General features: G+C 59.3%; 1 non-coding gene across 1 annotated transcript; it reads left to right on the top strand.

The window, feature by feature from the left end:
* Positions 1-11,167: 11,167 nt before the first annotated feature.
* Positions 11,168-11,286, top strand: LOC131872403 (5S ribosomal RNA). Its single transcript, XR_009370556.1, has one exon. It is a non-coding gene; the product is annotated as a 5S ribosomal RNA (ribosomal RNA).
* The last annotated feature ends 1,560 nt before the right edge of the window (positions 11,287-12,846 follow it).

Genomic DNA, 12,846 nt, shown 5'->3' with positions numbered 1-12,846 from the left:
GACTCACCGCATAGGAATCGGGATGCGAGGCGAGGGATGCGGCGGGAAGGCCCCGACGGCTAAACGGAAGAGGCTGCAGGGCCGCCTCGGAATGGTCCAAGCATCGGATGCGATTGGGACGACTACCAGTGCCAACCCCTTATCCCGCGATGCGTCCGATACACAGATAGTTCCAAGGCGGCCGAGGAGCCTCACCGCATATCAATCGGGGTGCGAGGCGAGGGATGGGGCGGGAAGGCCCCAACGGCTAGACGGAAGAGGCTTCAGGGCCACCTCGGAATGGTCCAAGCATCGGACGCGCTTGGGGCGACTGCCAATGCCAACCCCTTATCCCGCGATGCGTCCGATACACAGATGGTTCCAAGGCGGCCGAGGAGCCTCACCGCATAGCAATCGGGGGTGCGAGGCGAGGGATGGGGCGGGAAGGCCCCAACGGCTAGACGGAAGAGGCTTCAGGGCCGCCTAGGAATGGTCCAAGCATCGGACACGCTTGGGGCGACTACCAGTGACAGCCCCCTATCCCGCGATGCGTCCGATACGAAGATGGTTCCAAGGCGGCCGAGGAGCCTCACCGCATAGCAATCGGGGTGCGAGGTGGGGGATGCGGCGAGATGGCCCCAACGGCTAGACGGAAGAGGCCACAGGGCCGCGTCGGAATAGTCCAAGCATCGGACGCGCTTGGGGCGACTACCAGTGACAACCCCTTATCCCGCGATGCGTCCGATACGAAGATAGTTCCAAGGCGGCCGAGGAGCCTCACCGCATAGCAATCGGGGTGCGAGGTGGGGGATGCGGCGAGATGGCCCCAACGGCTAGACGGAAGAGGCTGCAGGGCCGCCTCGGAATAGTCCAAGCATCGGACGCGCTTGGGGCCACTACCAGTGACAACCCCTTATCCCGCAATGCGTCCGATACGAAGATAGTTCCAAGGCGGCCGAAGAGCCTCACCGCATAGCAATCGGGGTGCGAGGTGGGGGATGCGGCGAGATGGCCCCAACGGCTAGACGGAAGAGGCCACAGGGCCGCCTCGGAATAGTCCAAGCATCGGACGCGCTTGGGGCGACTACCAGTGACAACCCCTTATCCCGCGATGCGTCCGATACGAAGATAGTTCCCAGGCGGCCGAGGAGCCTCACCGCATAGCAATCGGGGTGCGAGGCGAGGGATGCGGCGAGATGGCCCCAAAGGCTAGACGGAAGAGGCTGCAGGGCTGCCTCGGAATAGTCCAAGCATCGGACGCGCTTGGGGCGACTACCACTGCCAACCCCTTATCCCGCGATGCGTCCGATACACAGATAGTTCCGAGGCGGCCGAGGAGGTGGGGGATGCAGCGAGATGGCCCCAACGGCTAGACGGAAGAGGCTGCAGGGCCGCCTCGGAATAGTCCAAGCATCGGACGCGCTTGGGGCGACTACCAGTGACAACCCCTTATCCCGCGATGCGTCCGATACACAGATAGTTCCGAGGCGGCCAAGGAGCCTCACCGCATAGCAATCGTGGTGCGAGGTGGGGGATGCGGCGAGATGGCCCCAACGGCTAGACGGAAGAGGCTGCAGGGCCGCCTCGGAATGGTCCAAGCATCGGATGCGCTTGGGGCGACTACCACTGCCAACCCCTTATCCCGCGATGCGTCCGATACACAGATAGTTCCAAGGCGGCCGAGGAGCCTCACAGCATAGCAATCAGGGTGCGAGGCGAGGGATGCGGCGAGAAAGCCCCAACGGCTAGAGGGAAGAGGCTTCAGGTCCGCCTCGGAATGGTCCAAGCATCGGACGCGCTTGGGGCGACTACCAGTGACAACCCCTTATCCCGCGACGCGTCCGATACACAGATAGTTCCAAGGCGGCCGAGGAGCCTCACCGCATAGCAATCGGGGTGCGAGGCGAGGGATGCGGCGAGAAGGACCCAACGGCTACACGGAAGAGGCTTCGGGGCCGCCTCGGAATGGTCCAAGCATCGGACGCGCTTGGGGCGACTACCAGTGACAACCCCTTATCCCGCGACGCGTCCGATACACAGATAGTTCCAAGGCGGCCGAGGAGCCTCACCGCATAGCAATCGGGGTGCGAGGCGAGGGATGCGGCGAGAAGGACCCAACGGCTACACGGAAGAGGCTTCGGGGCCGCCTCGGAATGGTCCAAGCATCGGACGCGCTTGGGGCGACTACCAGTGACAACCCCTTATCCCGCGACGCGTCCGATACACAGATAGTTCCAAGGCGGCCGAGGAGCCTCACCGCATAGCAATCGGGGTGCGAGGCGAGGGATGCGGCGAGAAGGACCCAACGGCTAGACGGAAGAGGCTTCGGGTCCGCCTCGGAATGGTCCAAGCATCGGACGCGCTTGGGGCGACTACCAGTGACAACCCCTTATCCCGCGACGCGTCCGATACACAGATAGTTCCAAGGCGGCCGAGGAGCCTCACCGCATAGCAATCGGGGTGCGAGGCGAGGGATGCGGCGAGAAGGACCCAACGGCTAGACGGAAGAGGCTTCGGGTCCGCCTCGGAATGGTCCAAGCATCGGACGCGCTTGGGGCGACTACCAGTGACAACCCCTTATCCCGCGACGCGTCCGATACACAGATAGTTCCAAGGCGGCCGAGGAGCCTCACCGCATAGCAATCGGGGTGCGAGGCGAGGGATGCGGCGAGAAGGACCCAACGGCTAGACGGAAGAGGCTTCGGGTCCGCCTCGGAATGGTCCAAGCATCGGACGCGCTTGGGGCGACTACCAGTGACAACCCCTTATCCCGCGACGCGTCCGATACACAGATAGTTCCGAGGCGGCCGAGGAGCCTCACCGCATAGCAATCGGGGTGCGAGGCGAGGGATGCGGCGAGAAGGACCCAACGGCTAGACGGAAGAGGCTTCGGGTCCGCCTCGGAATGGTCCAAGCATCGGACGCGCTTGGGGCGACTACCAGTGACAACCCCTTATCCCGCGACGCGTCCGATACACAGATAGTTCCGAGGCGGCCGAGGAGCCTCACCGCATAGCAATCGGGGTGCGAGGCGAAGGATGCGGCGAGAAGGACCCAACGGCTAGACGGAAGAGGCTTCGGGTCCGCCTCGGAATGGTCTAAGCATCGGACGCGCTTGGGGCGACTACCAGTGACAACCCCTTATCCCGCGACGCGTCCGATACACAGATAGTTCCGAGGCGGCCGAGGAGCCTCACCGCATAGCAATCGGGGTGCGAGGCGAGGGATGCGGCGAGAAGGACCCAACGGCTAGACGGAAGAGGCTTCAGGGCCGCCTCGGAATGGTCCAAGCATCGGACGCGCTTGGGGCGACTACCAGTGACAACCCCTTATCCCGCGACGCGTCCGATACACAGATAGTTCCGAGGCGGCCGAGGAGCCTCACCGCATAGCAATCGGGGTGCGAGGCGAGGGATGCGGCGAGAAGGACCCAACGGCTAGACGGAAGAGGCTTCAGGGCCGCCTCGGAATGGTCCAAGCATCGGACGCGCTTGGGGCGACTACCAATGACAACCCCTTATCCCGCGACGCGTCCGATACACAGATAGTTCCGAGGCGGCCGAGGAGCCTCACCGCATAGCAATCGGGGTGCGAGGCGAGGGATGCGGCGAGAAGGACCCAACGGCTAGACGGAAGAGGCTTCAGGGCCGCCTCGGAATGGTCCAAGCATCGGACGCGCTTGGGGCGACTACCAGTGACAACCCCTTATCCCGCGACGCGTCCGATACACAGATAGTTCCGAGGCGGCCGAGGAGCCTCACCGCATAGCAATCGGGGTGCGAGGCGAGGGATGCGGCGAGAAGGACCCAACGGCTAGACGGAAGAGGCTTCAGGGCCGCCTCGGAATGGTCCAAGCATCGGACGCGCTTGGGGCGACTACCGTTGCCAACCCCTTATCCCGCGATGCGTCTGATACACAGATAGTTCCGAGGCGGCCGAGGAGCCTCACCGCATAGCAATCGGGTTGCGAGGCAGATTATTGGGAAGGGAACCCCCTGGGATGCGGCTCAAGCAGTGCCCAAAGGGACTGGAATGCGGAATCACATCGAGAGACCCAAATGCTATACGAGGGCTCAAATCGAATTATCGATTTGGCCACGACATGGACGCATCGGAACGACTACCTTTGCCGAACCACTCGCAATTGCATCCATACCGAAACCAATAGACATTTCCGTTAGAGCCCTCGCATAGCATTCGGGAATCTCGCATGCCCCTCTAAATCGACCAATGCTGGCGCTCAATGAAAATCCGAGCGCTACCACCGTTCGAGCGCCAGCATTGGTCGAGTTAGAGGGGCACGGGGGAGAATGCTCCAGTCAACACCTCCCCTATATAAGTTATTTGTCCGATTCTCGCACAACCGTAGTCTGCCTCGTCGAATCAAACAACGGTCCCAGATTCCGACTTCCGTTCCGTAGAGACCCAAAAGCTAGATGGAGGCTCGCAAGAAAGAGAGTCGGCGCATAGCAATCGGGTTTCTCGAACGTTTAGGGACCGAGCTCACTTGCGGATAGGGCAAAATCCGCCAAGCAACCCAAAAGCTAGACGGGGGCTCGAATCGAATCGCCTAGGCGGCCACAACAACGACGTGTTGGATCGACTACCAGTGCCAAACCATTCAGCAAGACTAGTCTGTGTCGAGGCCGGATAGAGATTCTCAGAGAGCGCCCGCATAGCATTTAGGAGACCTGCCGCGTCCCTCACACTCGACAAATGGTGGTGCACGTTTATAAATCCGAGCGATCCCAACCCTTTCAAGCACCAACATCGGTCGAGATAGAGGGGCACGGAGGGGGCTGCGTGAGACAACACAGTCCCCTATATAAGTTATTTGTCCGATTCTCACACATCCGAAGAATGGTCATCAAATCGGACAACAGCCCAAACTTCCGACTTCCGTCCCAGAAAGCCCAAGAGCTATCTAAAACGTTCATGGCCGGAACTCGATCGCGGCTATACCAGTCCGCCAAGCAACCCAAAAGCTAGACTGGAGCTCTAGTCGAATCACCTCTGTGGCCATTGCAAGGACGTGTTGGAGCGACTACCATTGCCGAACCATTCCGCAGGTCGAGTCCATACCAAGGCCGCATAGAGATTCACGATGAGCTCCTGCATAGCAATCAGGAGACTTGCCGTGTCCATCACAATCGATAAATCCTGGTGCAAGATTTTTGCATCCGAGCGCTCCAACCAGTCGAGCACCAGCATCAATCGACATAAACGGGCACGGGGGGAGGATGCTCGAGAACACTACCTCCCCTATATAAGTTATTTGTCCGATTCTCAAGCAGCCGAAGTCTGGTCATCGAATCGGGTCAAAGACCACAACTTCCGACTTTACCCACAATGCAAGTCATCGAATCGAACATCGGCCCCCGAGTCGGACTCCATGCGTATGTCAGGTCATCGGACCCAAATTCCGCCTTCCTGCGCATGGCGGGCCATCAATATCAACTCGGTCATCGGACCCAAACTCCGCCTTTTTGCGTATGGCACGCCTTCAAATCGGTCATCGGACCCAAATTCCGCCTTCCTGTGCATGGCGGGCCATCAACATCAACTCGGTCATCGGACCCAAATTCCGCCTTTCTGCGCATGGCACGCCATCAACTCGGTCATCGGACCCAAATTCCGCCTTCCTGCGCATGGCAGGTCATCGGACACAAATTCAGACCTCGCCAATATGCCTACGTATCGAATCGGTCATCGGACCCAACTTCCGACTTCATCCATACTGTAGGGTCTTTGAGGTTGGCGCGGTGCGCTCAACCCAGGGAGTCGACCCATCGAAGCATACACCTCCCCTATATAAGCTATTTGTCCGATTCCCACACCTGTGTAGTTTGCACCTCTGACCAGGACATCGACCCCAACTTCCGAACTCGACTGCAACGACGGCACCAGCGCCTTGGTGCGCACCTTGCGACGCACAGTCCCAACATTCGCCTTCCTGCACATGGCAGGTCATCGGACCCAAATTCCGACCTCGCGAGTATGCCTACATATCGAATCGGTCATCGGACCCAACTTCCGACTTCATCCATACCGTAGGGTCTTTGAGGTTGGCGCGGTGCGCTCAACCCGGGGAGTCGACCCAACGAAGCATACACCTCCCCTATATAAGCTATTTGTCCGATTCCCACACCTGTGTAGTTTGCACCTCCGATCAAGACATCGACCCCAACTTCCGAACTCGCCTCCAACGACCGAACCAGCGCCTTGGTGCGCACCTTGCAACGCACAGTGCCAACATTCGCCTTCCTGCACGTGGCAGGTCATCGGACCCAAATTCCGACCTCGCGAGTATGCCTACATATCGAATCGGTCATCGGACCCAACTTCCGACTTCATCCATACCGTAGGGTCTTTGAGGTTGGCGCGGTGCGCTCAACCCGGGGAGTCGACCCAACGAAGCATACACCTCCCCTATATAAGCTATTTGTCCGATTCCCACACCTGTGTAGCTTGCACCTCCGATCAGGACATCGACCCCAACTTCCGAACTCGACTAAAAAGACCGCACCAGCGCCTTGGTGTGCACCTTGCAACGCACAGTGTCAACATTCGCCTTCCTGCACATGGCAGGTCATCGGACCCAAATTCCGACCTCATGAGCATACCTACTAATCGAATCGGTCATCGGACCCAACTTCCGACTTCATCCATACCGTAGGGTCTTTGAGGTTGGCGCGGTGCGCTCAACCTGGGGAGTCGACCCATCGAAGCATACACCTCCCCTATATAAGCTATTTGTCCGATTCCGACACCTGTGTAGTTTGCACCTCCGCTCAGGACATCGACCCCAACTTCCGAACTCGCCTGCAACGACCGAACCAGCGCCTTGGTGCGCACCAAAAGTGCGCACTTTTGGAGGGCACTTTTGTGCGCTCCAAAGGTGCGCACTTTTGGAGGGCACTTTTCTGCGCTCCAAAGGTGCGCACTTTTGGAGGGCACTTTTTGGAGGGCACTTTTCTGCGCTCCAAAGGTGCGCACTTTTGGAGGGCACTTTTTGGAGGGCACTTTTCTGCGCTCCAAAGGTGCGCACTTTTGGAGGGCACTTTTTGGAGGGCACTTTTCTGCGCTCCAAAGGTGCGCACTTTTGGAGGGCACTTTTTGGAGGGCACTTTTCTGCGCTCCAAAGGTGCGCACTTTTGGAGGGCACTTTTTGGAGGGCACTTTTCTGCGCTCCAAAGGTGCGCACTTTTGGAGGGCACTTTTTGGAGGGCACTTTTCTGCGCTCCAAAGGTGCGCACTTTTGGAGGGCACTTTTTGGAGGGCACTTTTCTGCGCTCCAAAGGTGCGCACTTTTGGAGGGCACTTTTTGGAGGGCACTTTTCTGCGCTCCAAAGGTGCGCACTTTTGGAGGGCACTTTTTGGAGGGCACTTTTCTGCGCTCCAAAGGTGCGCACTTTTGGAGGGCACTTTTGTGCACTCCAAAGGTGCGCACTTTTGGAGGGCACTTTTCCTGTGCTCCAAAGGTGCACACCTAGGTGAGCACCTTCGACCACACCTTGTAGCACACCAAACTCTGACTTTCGACTTCATCCGCAATGCAGGGTCTTTGAGGTTGGCGCAATGCGCACAACCAGGGGAGTCGACCCATCAAACCCAACACCTCCCCTATATAAGCTATTTGTCTGATTCTCATACATGCGTAGCCTGCAGGAGCAATTAGGACATCGACCCCAACTTTCGGCTTCTAAACGAAAACAAGGTCTTTGAGGTTGGTGTAATGCGAACAACTAGGGGAGTCAACCCATCAAACCCAACACCTCCCCTATATAAGCTATTTGTCTGATTCTCATACATGTGTAGTCTACAGGAGCAATTAGGACATCGACCCCAACTTTTGACTTCTTAACGAAAACAAGGTCTTTGAGGTTGACGTAATGCGCACAACCAGGGGAGTCGACCCATCAAACCCAACACCTCCCCTATATAAGCTATTTGTCCGATTCTCATACATGTGTAGCCTGCAGGAGCCATTAGGACATTGACCCCAACTTTTGACTTCTTAACGAAAACAAGGTCTTTGAGGTTGGCGTAATGCGCACAACCAAGGGAGTTGACCCATCAAACCCAACACCTCCCCTATATAAGCTATTTGTCTGATTCTCATACATGTGTAGCCTGCAACAACGATTAGGACATCCACCCCAACTTCTGAATTCATCTGCGTTGACCGCACCAAAGGTGCACGCCTTGGTGCTCACCAAAATCCGACTTCCGACTTCTTCTGCTATGCGGGGTCTTTGAGGTTGGCGCAGTGCGCACAACCAGGGGAGTCAACCCACCGAATGCAACACCTCCCCTATATAAGCTATTTGTCTGATTCTCATACATGCGTAGACTGCAGCAATGATTAGGACATCCACCCCAACTTTTGACTTCTTAAACAAGACAGGGTCTTTGAAGTTGGTGCAGTGCACACAACCAGGGGAGTCGACCCATCAAACGCAACACCTCCCCTATATAAAGCTATTTGTCCGATTCTCATACGTGTAGTCTGCAGCAGCGATTAGGACATCGACCCCAACTTCCGAATTCGTTTGCATTGACCGCACCAAAGGTGCACGCCTTGGTGTGCACCCTGGAGTGCACTTTGGTGCTCACCTCGGTGCACACTTTGGTGTGCACCTCGGTGTGCACCAAAGGTGCGCACCTTGGAGCGCACCAAAGGTGTACACTTTGGAGCGCACCACATAGGGTCTTTGAGAGGTTGGCGCAGTGCGCACACCAAGGTGGGTGTTGAGGTGCGTGCCGAGGTGGGTGGGTGCTAGGGTGCGCTCCATGGTGGGTGCCAGGGTGGGTGCGTGCTAGGGTGGATTCCAAAGAGGGTCATAGGGTGGGTGCCAAGGTGGGTTGGTGATATAGTGGGTTCAAAGGTGGGTACTAGGGTGGGTTCCAAGGTGGGTCACAAGTTGGGTGCCAGGATGCGTGGGTGTTAGGTTGGGTGCCAAGGTGGGCTCCTGCGTGGGTGGGTGCTAGGGTGGGTTTCAAGGTGGACGCGAGGGCGGGTGCCAAGGTGGGTAACAAGTTGGGTGTTAGGATGGGTGAGTGCTAGAGTGGGTGCCAAGGTGGGTGGGTGCTAAGGTGGATGCCAAGGTGGTTCACAGGGTGGGTGGGTTCTAGGGTGAGTTCCAAGGTGGGTCACAGGTTCAGTGCTAGGGTGGGTGTCAAGGCGGGTGTCGAGGTGCCTGGGTGCTAGGGTGTGGATGCCAATGTGGGTCATAGGGTGGGTACTAGGGTGGGCTGCAATGTGGGTGCCAAGGTGGGTAACATGCTCGGTGGGTTCTAAATTGGGTGCCAGGGTGGGTGTGCACCCACCTTGCCCGAGGTGGGTGCCAAGGTGCCAGTGTGGGTGGGTGCTAAGGTGGATGCCAAGGTGGGTGAGAAGGTGGGTGATAGGTTGAGTGGTAGGATGGGTGGGTGCCAAGATGGGTCACAGGGTGGGTGCAAGGGTGGGTAGGTGCTAGGGTTGGTGTCAGGGTGGGTGGGTGCTAGGTTGGGTTCCAAGGTGGGTGCGAGGGTGAGTGTCAAGGTGGGTCACAGGTTAGGTGCTAGGATGGGTGAGTGCTAGGGTGCAAAGGTGCCAGGGTGGGTGCTAGGATGGGTCGATGCTAGGGTGAGTGGCAAGGTGGGTCCACAAGTGTCAAGGTGGGTGCCGAGGTGGGTGCCAAGTCGGCGACTGCTATGGTGGATGCCAAGGTGGGTCACGGGGTGGGTGCCAAGTTGCTAGGTTGGGTTCCAAGGTGGGTGCCAACGTGGGTGCTAGGGTGCGTGGGTTAAAGGGTGTGTCACAACGTGGGTGCCAGGATGGGTGCGCACCCACACTGGCCAAGACGGGTGCGGGTGCAAGGTTGGGTTCCAAGCCCGGTCACAGGCTGGGTGCTAGGATGGGTGGGTGCCAAGGTGGGCACCAGGGTGGGTGCACCCACCCTGGCCAAGGTGGGTCACGGGGTGGGTCCTAGGGTGGGTAACGGGGTGGGTACTAAGGTGCGTGCCAAGGTGGGTCATAGGGTGGGTGCCAAGGTGGGCACCAGGGTGGGTGTGCACCAACCCTAGCCAGGGTAGGTCACGGGGTGGTTGTCGGGGTGGGCGTCAAGGAGCCAAGGTGGGTGGCAAGTAGCCAAGTTGCGTGCCAAGGTGGGTGTCGGGGTGGGTGCCAAGGATCCAAGGTGGGTGCCAAGGAACCAAGGTGGGTGTCTGGGTGGGTGCCGAGGTGGGAGCCAGGGTGGGTCCCAAGGTGAGTGCAAAGGTGGGTGCCAGGGTCAAGGTGAGTGCCAATGTGGGTTCCAAGGTGCCAGGGTCAGGGTGAGTGCCAATGTGGGTTCAAAGGTGCTAAGTTGGGTGCGAGGTTGGGTGCGAGGGTGGGTGGGTGCCAAGGTGTGCTAGGTGGAAGCCCGGGTGGGTCGGCATCCCATGGGTGTCGAGTTGGGTGCCTGATGGGTGCTTCTTGTCAAGTTTTAGTCGTCGGGACTCATTTCGAGCCTTAGAGGTCGTTTCTTGTCCGGTTGCCCTGTCTTCGACCTGGGAACCCAATTTTGGTCCTCGGGTCCCATTTTTTTTTGTCTCGCATCCCACTTTTGGCCTGTGGCCTTTTCGGGGTCGATTCTCGTTTTGGGCATCAGAGCATGTTTCTTCTCCTAAAACCCAATATTTGTTTATTAAGTCTCGGAACACATTTTTGTTCTCGTGGACCCATCATGGGTCTTGGAACGCATTTGTGGTCCTTGGGTCCCATTTTGCATCCCGAAACTTGTGTTTTGGTGCTTGATCCCTATTTTGGGTGCCCACCTTGCACCAAGTGCGCACCCGGGGCAAACCGAGCGCCTTGGTGCACCGGGGCAAGATCGAGCGTGCACCCGAGGCGCCCCGAACATGCACCAAGGTGCACTCGGCCCACATGTGAGCGCAGGTCGTTGCGCCCGAGGTGGTGTGTGGGCACCGCGTTGCAGACGGGACACTGCACGCACACGACGCCCCCTCCAGGTGCACGCACGTAGGCCGGGCCGGGTGCACACCCGACGCCCTAGCAAGGTGCGCGCACCCGGGCAGGGCTCACACTTGGCGAACGGGGCGCACTTCGCGAGGGAGGGTGTGCACCTCGACGGGGGTGGGTGGCCGGGGTGGATTCGCACGTGGGTCGCGGTTTGCTAAGTACACACTGCGACAAGCTCATAACGGGTGCGATCATACCAGCATTAGTGCACCGGATCCCATCAGAACTCCGCAGTTAAGCGCGCTTGGGCCGGAGTAGTACTGGGATGGGTGACCTCCCGGGAAGTCCCGGTGTTGCACCCTTTTTTAGTTTTTCGCCGGGCGTCGCAATGCTATTTGAATAAACCTTTTGCCCGTTTGCGTTCTCGTCGGGGCCGGGCCGGGCCGGGGTGCGCTGCCCGCACTACCGCGCGCGCGGGGGCGACACCGAGCGCGCACCCGAGGCACCCCGAGCACACAGGCCACGGTGCAACCCGGGCGTTGTGCGCGCACCCCGGTGCGCCCGAGGTGCTGCGCGCGCACCCAGGTGAAATCGGTGTGCACCTCGGCCAGTGCGCGCTCGGTCGAGTCGCGCACGTTGGCCAAGGTGCACGGTGATGTTTCTTACTCTAAGGTTCCGCACCAGACGCCCGGGACAGGTGAGCGAAGCTGGGCGGGGCCGGGTGCGCGGCCGGGGCAGGTGCACGCAGCTGGAGAGAGCTTTGGAGCACACTTCGGAGCGCACCAATGATGCGCTCCATTCAAAAGTTTCCTGAAAAGGCAAAAAAAGTTGAGATTATAGAATTTCCCACTTGAGAGATTGTAAAAAAAAAAAATTTAAAATGAAGGAAACGCGGGTGCCAAGGTGTGCGCAGCCCAGCCAAGGTGTGCGCACCAAGGCGCCCACCCTGGCGAAGGTGCACGCAAGGTGCGCACCCGAGGCAAACCGGACAATTAACCCAACTTTCGACTTCGCGCGCACCTTGGAGCGCACTTCGAAGCGCTCCTTGGTGCGCACCAATCTTGGGCACCTCGGAGTGCACCATGGCGCCCACCAAGGTGCGCACCCGGGGCAAACCGAGCTCCGACTTCGTGCGCACCTTGGAGCGCACGAAAGGTGCGCACCATGGCGCCCACCAAGGTGCGCAGCCCAGCCAAGGCGTGCGCATCAAGGTGCGCACCCTGGCGAAGGTGCGCACCCGGGGCAAACCGAGCTCCGACTTCGTGCGCACCTTGGAGCGCACAAAAGGTGCGCAACCCAGCCAAGGTGTGCGCACCCCGGTCAAACCGAGCTCCGAATCGTGCGCACCAGAGGTGCACGCCATCGTGCGCACCTTGGAGCACACTTCGGAGCCCTCCTTGGTGCGCGCCGATGTTGCGCACCTCAGAGCGCACCCGGGGAAAACAATGCAATTAACCCGACTTTCGACTTCGTGGGCACCTCGGAGCGCTCTCGGGTTCGCACCTCGGAGCACACCGAGGTGCGCACCTTTGATGCGCTGCCTTCACCAATTTCCAGAAAAGGCAAGAAAACATTGAGAAGGTGTGCGCACCGAGGTGCCCACCCTGGCGAAGGTGCACGCGAGGTGCGCACCCGGGGCAAACCGGGCTCCGACTTCGTGCACGCCGCACCTTGGAGCACACTTCGGAGCGCTCCTTGGTGCGCACCAGGGCGCGCAACCCAGCCGAGGTGCCCACCCCGGCGAAGGTGCACGCGAGGTGCGCACCCGGGGCAAACCGGGCTCCGACTTCGTGCACGCCATGGTGCCCACCGCGGCGAAGGTGCACGCGAGGTGCGCACCCGGGGCAAACCGGGCTCCGACTTCGTGCACGCCGCACCTTGGAGCACACTTCGGAGCGCTCCTTGGTGCGCACCAGGGCGCG

Source organism: Cryptomeria japonica, unplaced genomic scaffold, assembly GCF_030272615.1.
Source record: "Cryptomeria japonica unplaced genomic scaffold, Sugi_1.0 HiC_scaffold_588, whole genome shotgun sequence".
Lineage (NCBI taxonomy): Eukaryota > Viridiplantae > Streptophyta > Pinopsida > Cupressales > Cupressaceae > Cryptomeria > Cryptomeria japonica.
Note: the sequence above shows the minus strand (reverse complement) of the source record. Positions and strands in the feature narration are given on the sequence as shown.